The sequence below is a fragment of the Ruditapes philippinarum genome, unplaced genomic scaffold, assembly GCF_026571515.1.
Source record: "Ruditapes philippinarum isolate M1 unplaced genomic scaffold, ASM2657151v2 ctg12850_1_1_1_1, whole genome shotgun sequence".
Taxonomy (NCBI): Eukaryota; Metazoa; Mollusca; class Bivalvia; order Venerida; family Veneridae; genus Ruditapes; species Ruditapes philippinarum.
The window spans coordinates 8,661-20,760 of record NW_026866693.1 but is presented as its reverse complement, the minus strand read 5'-3'; the positions used below and the strand labels follow the sequence as shown (position 1 = coordinate 20,760).

General features: G+C 32.9%; 1 long non-coding RNA gene across 1 annotated transcript; it reads left to right on the top strand.

The window, feature by feature from the left end:
* Positions 1-1,793: 1,793 nt before the first annotated feature.
* On the top strand, positions 1,794-11,843 carry LOC132733365 (uncharacterized). The gene is made up of 3 exons (XR_009626158.1): positions 1,794-4,744; positions 9,972-10,093; positions 11,817-11,843. It is a non-coding gene; the product is annotated as an uncharacterized LOC132733365 (long non-coding RNA).
* Positions 11,844-12,100: the final 257 nt, after the last annotated feature.

The window sequence follows — 12,100 nt, the reverse complement described above, 5'->3', positions numbered from 1 at the left end:
ATTCTGTTTAAACCGGCGAAAGGGAGCGCACTTGAACCTACCAGAGCCGTCTTTGGCACTCCTGTGTATTTATGTTTCGATTTTTGCAGTTTCAGGCGTTTTTGGTGGGTTTTTTTGGAGGGTGGATACATGAATGTGGATAAGTTTTTTTTCTGTTTCTTTACATTTCTTTGCTTGCTTGCCGAACCTTGTATTGATAATCATTATCTGTTTGTTACGGTTCGGTATACATGTATACAATATGATAAACAAGATGAACAAGGAAAGGCGGCGTTTAATGAACGCAAACCCCACACGACCCAGGAACATGAACCATTGGCAAGGAGCCCAGGAGGATCCTAAATTAAAACGGGAAAGGGCGCAAGGGAGAGCACGGTCAGGCTTATCACTAAAATGTAACTGAGAAGGAAATCAAAGAAAATAAATAAATGAATGATTAATAGGACCACTAAGTTAACGAACACAGGGGAAGGGGGTAGGAAATTCGAGGAGGGGGCGAAATAAAGAAATAAAACTAGGGGCAAACGGAAGATACTTACCAAAGACGAAAAAACAACAAGGGACACAAACAAAAGTGTCACCCAAAACAGTATGAAACAGGACCACTAAATTAACGGGCACATGAGAAGGGATAGGAAATTCGGGGGAGGGGGCGAAATAAAGAAATAAAAACTAGGGGCAAAGGAAGAAACTTACCATAGACGAGAAAACAACAAGGGACACAAACAAAAGTGTCACCAAAACAGTATGAAACAACAATACATACACCTTATACATTTATAAGTCTCTTAATCTGTTCATTTGAAAATTCTGATCTTCTCAATGACTTTTTTTTTTAATATCCTCTAATTAAAATTTATTTCAATTAAAATATGTGACGTTTCCTTTATAGTTACACAGCATATGGCTGGATCACAATAAAGTTCCTTTTTAGTAAATTAATAAAGTATGTCAAGAAGACATTTAACTTTATCAATAGGTTTAATATGGTATTATATATCGGCAATCGGTGAAAAAGAGCTCTTGAAATATTATTTGTACAAATACTGAATAATTTGAAGTGTATTTTAAATAGTTTCCTTCAATATTTCTTTTACGTTCTTAATTGTCATATAAATATGCATGTATAAATGAAGTCAGTATTTTATCCGAGAGTGACATTTGGCAGTCATTAGCAGTAAACAAGAAGGCAAACCACCAATTGATAAATGTTGAGTATATGTATTAAAATATTTAAAAAATATTAAACAACAGTACTTGTACAGAGCCTATTTGCGACCATTGCATTTTAGGTTAAATACAATGATACTTTTCAATAGTATTTAATAATTCACACATTTATTAAAAAAATAATGAATAGATTTATTTCCCCCGATATTTTCGTTTAATTTAATCTTCATGCGTAACCCACACTTACCTGCTAGACACACTGGTAGCTACTACCAGCTTTCACGGAATCGATTTTTTACGATGACGTCATAACATGTCCGCCGAAGATAGAGTAGACAGTACAAATTTGAAATAAATCGCATGTATGCGTTAAGACAGGTACAATCTACTATTTTTTCTAGGAGAAGTTAGTACTAAAATTTATATTCTATTGATCTTTAGAGGTAATTGACGTTACTTTCAGGTTTAAGCAGTAAAAATCAGTCCAAACTATCGATAGTGTTACCGGTAAATTTTCCGTGCGTAAAAATGACAGTTAAAATTAGGCGTAACGGTTTGACAGTAAGAAAAAAAAAGTCTGTAAAATGGGTCAAACCGTTCACGCCAAATTAATTAGGCTAGTTAGGTGGGAAACATTGAAAATGTCTCTGAAAAATCCCAGTGTTGAGTGTTACCCAGGATCGAACCCGGGAGCTCAGGAGTGACAGCCAGTGGTCTCACCAACTGAGCTATAGCGCCACCTAATTTCATACATGTGATATCCCGGCGGGATTTTAAAAAATCCCGATATTTCGACACTGATCCCGATTCCCGATATTACAGCTTGAATTCCCGATATTTAAAAAAAAATCAACATAAAAAAAATCAAACACAGCACCTGTATCTAAAATGTAAACCGTGCCTCCGGGCATTGATTGTTATCTGTCCATATCCTAAATTATAGCGGATTAAATGTTGAGTCGCCAATTGACAGCAAGGTGACGTAATAACCCAAAGTTATACTTAACACGTGTCGTGTGTGTCAGTCAATTGACCTCTTTTATAAATTGCCAGTAGGTATTACACGCTAATGTCATCAAAACGACCCTGTAAATTTACATGTATGAATTCGGCTCAACCTTTGATTTTCTTTGATAAGTGCCGCACTGATAAAGATTAAAGGTGAGCAGAATCATTTAAAGTGGATCATTCAAACACCTGTTTAAGAAGCGGCAAGACCATGTCTTATTAACCTATTTTTAGTGAGTGGGTAATTTTTTTGTTTTGTTTAGGAATTACACAATCATCGCGGCAGAAATGTGGATTTAATTAACAGAAGGATTCTTGCATTTATTTTGAGTCTTCTACTTACATTACATTATTTAACTGTTAGAGTCTTATGTTCATGAACAGTGTTCAATCTAGAGCGCTCCATTGCGCCATTGACCCCCTGACGCCGGCGCAAAACAAATTCAACTGTGGGCCCGACGGGTGCACTCATAGAAAATGCCATTAATGACATTAGAATGCTTTCTTAAACCTGATTAAGTACATAAAAAGTTTCTTGTGAATAATATTAATAAATACTGAATTCAAAACTGAAGTTTGTATAGAAAAACATGAGCATGTTGGTAAGATAGTTACCCCACTCGGTAACCCTTTTAAAACCTTGAGCGCTACGCTCTCTCGGTCCAGGTCTGTAAATACCATGCAGACCTGTTTTTCGTACTGTAACTATTACTTACTTTTGAGTCACAGTTTTTATAAACAAAACAAATCGTCACAGATAATCCAATACGTGCATGTAGTTGTTTTTTAACGGTCAAAACAAATAAATATGCAATAACTTTCCGGAGGAAAAAAACTATATATTTGTGAAAAAGTGCGAGTTAATTATAGAGGTGTGCATAAGTTATTACGAACACGCCTTCAACCAATTAAAAAAGTCTTAAAGATGGAGCTAATCAAACACGATTGGCTAGGGAGTGTCTGACAATTGAGTAAATAAACTTTGATTGGTCTTTGGCTGGTCGGCGCTAAAACATTGTGCATATCAATAATCAATACAGACATCTTAAGCGTGACGTAAGAACTGCTGCCCTGACAAAAGATCAAAGGTACCGGTATGTCAATATACATTGTCTTAGCACCTGTTGACACTTTGTTTTTAGCTCGGATATATTGAGAAGGGTAAATGTTTTTAGCCACTATTGTAAGTTTATAAGCTAATTGCAAAATATGATTTTCCTTTATTTATCAGGCGCTGATTCAAAAACTGAACATTGTTATCAAATATCCCTGGTAACATTTAAATAAGATTCATATGTTTCTTTGAACATTATGTCATTGTATCTTTACCAATCAGTTCTTAAAATTGAGCCTGCATCAACGCTAACAGAACTCTCGAAAAAGGTCCAAATAATGTCATTTTTTAGTTGAGTTAATTATTCTTTCACAGTAAAGATGCAATTCATTTTTTTGTGTGTGTTTTTTTTTTGTGAGGGATATATAGACATTTATAACTAGGCGTTTTTTCCATGTTAAATATTATCAATTTAGACTTGAGAATCTACACAAAATGACCTCCAATACAGTAATATTTGTAGCATAAAAATGATTCACACTAAAAAAAAATATTATTTGACTTGTGAAAATTTTGGCGAAAGAGTTCTTGGACTCGTGAAATTCTGACCCTACTGAGAGCCCTGGCTTGATATTTACCAGCATCCTTTGATCAAATTATGCAGATGCTTGAAATTGACAACATCTAAATGTCAGATCTATTCATTTCTAATCACTTTCACATGTGCTGTTAAAAATGTGACCGTGGGACTTCTGGACATTGTGCTTATGTGTATCATAATACAATGCTGAGGTATTGATCATATTAAGGGACTTAATGGGTTCAAATACCTGGAGTCGATGCATCTCAGGGATTTCTTCCAGGATTTTGGGAACATGACCTATACCCATGATATTGGGAATTTCAGCGGTGTTTTGTTAAAACTTGGGAAAAATGCATTAAAGACTGAAATTTTGCAGTGATTAAATGGATGTAAAGAATTACTGTCTAGGATGGCATCTTCAAACATTTAAGCACTATTACAGTGAAGAAGCCCTTATTTTCAAAGATTTTAGAATTTTTATTCAATATTTTTATTTTGTAACTTTCAATTTGGAATTTTTTCCTGTGGATTGGGAAAATAATATACTATTTTCAATTGGGAATATGACCCAATAACAGCTATAAAATAAGCCAAAAAAATCCCTGCATCTCCTAGCTCCAGCAGGTGAGGTGGTTTGACCCCTGATGTTGCTTTGAAGTCTGTAACACCAGAGGTTAGCTAAAATCATCTTTTCTGTTTTGGCGCAATACCACCTATACTGTGTGTTGCGCCATAACACTGAAACAAACAAACATCTGTGTTTAAATTGTTAAATAAAATTATTATTGAAATGTGAATTTTTTTGTACATATTATATGTTTGTATCATTTTAGACTGAACATTTTGATGTCTGAGGGAAGAACTACAGCGTTATGGCAACTGGAGCTCCTCTGTCACTGCGTTACCACAGTGACCAGCTCAACAATAAAGTATTTATTATCATTCTCTCTTTTATTTTTGTATCATTAAAGGCCCTTTATGTTTTCATTTTTATATCTCAAAATCATTTTATATTTGGTGAACTTTTATAGTTTCCAAAAAGCAACCCATTGATTGACCAATTACCTGAACTCTCTTTTCTTCTGTTGCTATTTTGCAGTTAGTACAAATATAGTGATTTAGTATTTTGTATAAAAGTCAAAATTCTTTTTTGTTTATATTTTGCTGCTTTTACAACAGGTACAAAGCATCAAGCATGATCTAAAACCATTATTTAAACGTTATAAATTCATGTTTGCAATTTCTACAGAAGTAAAAATTTATTGATTTATTTTTATGGCAAAATGTGCCTTTAATACTTGCAGTATAGTTTGTACCTAATTCCCATTTACAGATGCGTTTGTTTTTGATAAAAAACTATAATTTTTAATATAATAATCTATTTTAACCACTTTCTCTGTTAGCCATGTTGTCTGCAGTTTCATTTAGAGAAAAAAAAGTGACATTATGCCCATGTTTTGTACATGTTGAGTTTAAATTATTAAAATATTCAAGAGATTCCTATAATAATGGTGATTAATAATAATAATAATAATAATAATAAAGACTTTATTTAAAGAGGCAACATAGTTAGGCAAGCCCAGTCTTCCCTATGAGCCTCTATCAAAAATGTACATATATACAGTTACAAACAAAGACTTATATAAACAAAGAAAGAAAACTAAATGTATACAAGTTATACAACAAAGAAAAGTTGAGTAATTGAAAAATGCAATAAGAAAATGAATACAAACATTTGAAAGTATGAAATTGTACATTTTATGAGACATACATGTATATATGTGATATTAAAACATAGCTAGATTATTTGGTGCCCACCAGAGAACCACCATTTAAGATAATTTGTTTTGAATGTTTGTAAGTTGGAAGAATTTCTTATGTTTAAAGGGAGGGAGTTCCAAAATTTTGAGCCTGAATATGATAGGGATTTTCTGCAGAATTCAATTCTTGGTTTGGGGACTAAAAGAAGTTTTTGTTCATATGATCTTAATGATTTATTTTCTGTATTTGTAAAAAGATTTTGCATATAATCAGGGAGAAGATTGTTTAGGGACTTGTATACTAAAATGGCCTTTTTATAATTCACTCTATCAGAGAATTTCATCCAGTTCAATTCAGAAAATAACTCATCAGTAGGCGCATCAAAATCTTTATCAAGTATTATTCTTGCTGCACGTTTTTGAAATTTATACATGTCGTTTAAGAGTTCCTTACTGCAATTACCCCAAATAGTGCAACAATAGTCTAAATGAGGAAGAATGTATGCATTAAAGAACATTTTCCTAACTTGAAGATTTAGAAATGGTTTAATTCTCAGAAGTAGATATAGTAAGGAATTGCATTTATTCAGCGTCATCTTGACATGTGTTTTCCAATTAAGTGTATGATCAACATGGACTCCTAAAAGTTTTTCTGTTTCTGAGAATTGAATGCTTTCATCTTGCAGAGTGATGTTGAAATCACTAGAATTATTGATGATATTGTAGATATTATGTGAAGGGGAAATAATCATTGCTTTGGTTTTTTTGGCATTTGGAATCATTGAATTTCTGGTACACCATTGTTGAATAGAGTCAAGGTCAGACTGAAGATTTATACAGATTGAATTGATAGCTTGTCCAAATACTGTAATGGAAGTGTCATCAGCAAACATATTTGAAATGGAATGTGATAAGTGCAAAGGCATGTCATTTATGTAAATAATGAAAAGAAGAGGGCCTAAAACTGAGCCTTGAGGTACACCAGATGTAACATCTTGAGCATTAGAGTATTTTCCTGACACACATACTTGTTGTGAACGATTACTTAAATATGATCTGAACCAAGAAATTGAATTTTTATCTATTTTATACAATTTTAGTTTTTTTAATAACAATTCATGATTGATTAAGTCAAATGCTTTTGTAAGGTCAAGAAATATTGTCCCTATAAGTTTCTCTTCATTTATTGCTTTAATCCAGTTGTCAACAATTGAAGTTAGAGCCGTTTCACAAGAATAATTTGTGCGAAAGCCAGATTGATTTGGTTGAAAAAGAGAGTTAGCTTCAAGAAATGATTTTAGGTGATCACTAACATGTCTTTCTAGAATTTTTGACAGGACTGGTAGTATTGAAATTGGTCTGTAATTGCTTACTTCATTCTTGTTGCCCTTCTTATGTATAGGTGTAACTTTTGCTTTTTTAAATATTGAAGGAAATATGCCATTTGATATACTGAGATTAAATATCTTTTCTAAGGGTTTGGAAATAATTTTAGAACTCATTTTAAGAAATTTAGGTCCTATACCATCTAGACCAGTTGATTTTTTGAAATCAAGAGATTGAAGTTCTTTGATTATGAATTGTTCAGTAATTTCTGGTATTGTAAATGGAGAATCAGTCTTTGAATGCATTTCAATAAACTCATGCAGTTTTATTTCATCTTCTTGTAATAAATTTGAACAATTTGCTGGAGCAGATTTAAAAATATCAATGAAATAGTTATTGAAAACTTCAGCTGTTTTTAGTGGGTCTGTAATTTTATTTCCATCTTCATCTTGAATATAACTTGTCTGGTGATTAGAAGATTTCCCTGATAATTGTTTGAGATTTTTCCACATTTCTTTAGCATTGTTTTTATTGTTATTTATTGTTTCTGAGTAGTAACTTTTCTTAGAACTAGAAATCAGGTTTTTAACTTTGTTTCTCCAATACTTATAATCTTCATTATTATTTATTTTTTTAGCTTTATCTCTTTGTTTAGAGGCATGAAGAATATCAGGATTGTACCAGTCTGGAAGATGTGTGTGTTTTACACGTTTTCGTTTTAGAGGGGCATGTTCATTTAATACCTGACTAAATAAAGAGTTGAAACAATCCAAGGCATCATTTGGATCATCAAATATTTCTATCAATGACCAAGGTTGTTGTTCCAGAGATTCAAGAAATTCTTTCTCATCAAATTTTTTAACATTTCGGTACTGTATTATCTGATGTAAAGACTTTTTTATAATTGTATTAGAAATTTTGCGTGTGAAACAAATTGGAAAATGATCACTTATTGACAACTGAGGGATAGTAATTTCAGAAAATATTATGAGGGAAATTTGTATATAGGTGATCTATTATGGTCTTTGATGTTTTAGTTACTCTGGTGGGTTCTTCAACAACCTGCTTTAAGTTGAAACTGTTAGTAATATTATTCCAACAAGTGTTGTTAGTAGATAGTGTTAGTGGATCATAATTATAGTTGAAATCTCCAGTTAAAATAATTTCCTTGTTTTCAATATATATCTTATCTAATATTTGTTCTAAATCCAAGTTCCAGTTTGCAGGTGATGATGGGGGTCTGTAAATATATCCTAATATAAACGTTTTTTGTTGATTGTTCTTGATTTCAAGCCAGATGGCTTCAATGTTCTCTTTTTGTAAATCACTCCGCGGAAAACAAGAAAAATTTTCATTAACATATATAGACCAACCTTCAGGGGCAAGTCATTGTTTCCTTGGGCAAGAAACTTTATACCCATTGAATAGTACTGGTTGGTTCCAAAAACGGATTCGAAAGTGTGTCTATAACATAAGCTTATAGCTAAGCTTCCTACACTATCAAACTGAAAGAAATTCTGTATTAACCATTTGATAATGAAAAAATATTTATGATAGATATGAAAACTACCAAAATCATAAAAGACTGCTCCACTCTTTTTAAGAATTGAGTTTTACGGATACTTTCAGAATGATTATATAGAAATTTCTGTTGGTCAAGCCGATTATTGATCACTTTTTGTGTCACCTTTGACATATAGGGGTTACTTTTTTCGGCGGGCGTCTTTGTCGGTGTTGGCGCCCCCTAAAGCTTATCCGGAGCATAACTCAGTCACTATAAGTCAGATTCACGCCAAACTTGGTATGCATGCTTCTTTCAATGACCCGAATGACAAGAATTGTTACTGAACTTACTCTGCGCTTTTTAATTTTTGAGTTATTGCTCTTTGTTATTTTTTATACTTTATTTTTGTCCGGGCCATTTCTTCTAAACTACAAAAGCTATGGACTTGAAACTTCATAGGATGATAGATCTTATTAAGAAAAAGTGCAGTGCACAAAAACCGATACTCAGCACTTCTTATTTTTGGAGTTATTGCCCTTTGTTTATTTTCATACTTTATTTTTCTCTGTGCCATTTCTCCAAACTTTAAAAGCTATGGACTTGAAACTTTATAGGATGATAGATTTCAATAATAAGAAGTGCAGTGCATATAAACCATTACTCTGCACATCTAATTTTTTGAGTTATTGCCCTTTGTCAATTTTCATACTTTATTTTTGTCCAGGCCATTTCTCCTAAATTATAAAAGCTATGGACTTGAAACTTCATAGGATGATAGATCTAATTAAGAAGAAGTGCAGTGCACAAGAACTGGTACTCTCCACTTCTTAGTTTTTTAATACTTGCCCTTTATAAATTTTCATAATTTATTTTTTGTCCAGGGCCATTTCTCTATAACTATAAAAGCTATGGACTTGAAACTTCATAGGATGATAGATCTCATTAAGAAGAAGTGCAGTGCACAAAAACTGGTACTCTGATCTTCTTATTTTTAAGTAATTGACATTTGTTTTTTTATATTTCATTCTGGTCTGGCCATTTCTCCTAAACTTTAAAAGCTATGGAGATGAAACTTCATAGGATGATAGATCTCATTGAGAAGAAGTGCAGTGCATAAAAACACGTACTCTGTACTGCATGTTTTTAGAGTTATTGCCCTTTGTTCATTATAATACTTTATTTTTGTCTGGGCCAATTCTCCTACACAATAAAAGCTATTCAAGCTACATCAAGCCTGACTTAACATTGTTACAATCAGTTCAAATGGCACTGAAGTTCAAGGTACATGTACATTGTAAGAGTGGTGTTTATAAATAACTTAAATATAAGAGGAAAATGCCTAAGTGACAGCTATACTGTTCACAGGGCGACACATCCGACTCGTGGAGTTCTAGTTTCATAGAAAAATACATAATTGAACACAAGTATGGCAAAATGTCAAGTTATTTTTATTTTTGCCTATTCACTGAGCATTTACACGTAGGTGGGCATAGTGTCACTTTAATGGAGGTAACTTGATACAGAGCATATGAATTTATGATCAATTTGTTTTGTGACATGTTTCAGGTGGTGTCTGTAATGAGAGAATTTTATCAGACAGGGGAGTTCTGTGATGTCATACTTCACACTGGAAATATTAAAATACACGCACATAGGATTGTGCTGGCTGCATTTAGTCCTTATTTCAGGTAAATCATGATAAACCATTTGTTTTGTTTATAAGCAGGGTTTGTTTTAAGCATATCAGATGAAATCATCTATTTTCTATGACATTGACTTTCGTTGTTTTTTTCTCAACAAGTTCGTAAACTATCATGTATGAGTACATATAACATGATACACATGGGTAAAAGTTCAATACATTTGTATTTAAAATTCATGGAAAACCTTTATTTACCAAATTTTTTTTATAGTTTTTATGTAGAATAAGATGAATTTTGAGTCTAAAAATCTTCAATTCGTGAATAATTCTGATATCTTGTGTAACTTATTTACATACATACATATATAAATTCAACTTATGACAAATGCTATGATCTTGTTGTTTTGAGTGTTGTGTATATTTGTTTTTAGCTCACCTGTCACAAAGTGACAGGGTGAGCTTTTGTGATCGCTTTTCGTCCGCATCCGTAAACTTTTACTTTAAATGACATCTCCTCATAAACCACTAAGCCAATTTCGTCCAAACTTCACAGGAATGTTCCTTTGGCGGTCACCTTTGAAAATTGTTCAAAGAATTTAATTCCATGCAGAACTCTGGTTGCCATGGCAACCAAAAGAAAAAACTTTAAATATCTTCTTCTAAAAAACCCAAAGAGCTAGAGCTTAGATATTTGGCATGAAACATCTTCTAGTGAGTGTCTACCAAGTCTGTTCAAATAAAAGCCCTGGGGTCATTGATTTCCCCTATATGCATATAGTAAAAACTTAAAAAAAACTTCTTTTAAAGAACCGAAAGAGCTAGAGCTAAGATATTTAGCATGAAACATGTTCTAATGGATGTCTACCAAGTTTGTTCAAATAAAGGCCCTGGGGTCAAAATTGGCCCCGCCCTGGGGGTCATTGATTTTCCTTATATGTGTATAGCAAAAACTTAAAAAACCGCTTTGAAAAAATCCCAAATAGCTAGAGTTTAGATATTAAGCATGAAACATCTTCAAGTGAGTGTCTACAAAGTGTGTTCAAATTAAAGCCCTGGGGTCAAAATTGGTCCCGTCCACGGGGGTCATTGATTTCCTTATATGTGTATAGCAAAAACTTAAAAAATCTTCTTTGAAATAACCCAAATAGCTAGAGTTAGTGTTAAGCATGAAACATCTTCTAATAAGTGTCTACAAAGTTTGTTCAAATAAAAAAGCCCTGGGGTCAAAACTGGCCGCCCCAGGGGTGTCATTGTTTTTAACTATATGTGTAAAGTAAAAAACTTAAAAAAATCTTCTTTTAAAAAACCCATTGAGCTAGAGCTTAGATGTTTAGCATGAAACATCTTCTTTTATTGGTTTTCTACCAAGTTTGTTCAAATAAAAAGCCCTTTGGTTAAAATTAACTCTGCCGGGGGGGGGGGGGGAAGGTCATTGTTTTCTTATATGTGTATAGCAAAAACTTTACATCATGAAACATCTTCTAATGGGTGTCTTAATTCCAAGTTTGTTCAAATAAAAGCCCTGGGGTTTAAACTGGCCCCGCTTCGGGGGCCTATATACAGGTGAGCGACAATAGAGTGGTAAAATAGAGTGGTATATTCACTAACAGAAATAAATAAATTTTAGCTTGTATCCATATTTTAAAGTGTGTATCAATATTGTATCAGAAGAAGAATATCATGATATATGGATATTGCTATATTCAATGACAGCCCTAGTCTTATTGTCATTTCATTATTATGTTCATTATACTGTTAAAACATTTCAGAGATTTATTCCACGAGCCTGACAACAACATAAACAGACATCCCATTAGGCAACCACTTGCGTGATGAATGTGTACGCAATTGTTGACTTTACTGATTACTCTAAGCAACATCACTGTAGACTGCAATCAGGCAGATAAAATCCTGCAATCGGCAATTTCTGCAGATCAAAGAAATTTGAAAAACTTTGATACTTCCTGGCGGCTCAAACAAGCTCCTTAAATCTAGTTTTGTAAAAAAACACTATTCTTAATTTCAGTATCATGTTTATTTATTTAACTCAGTT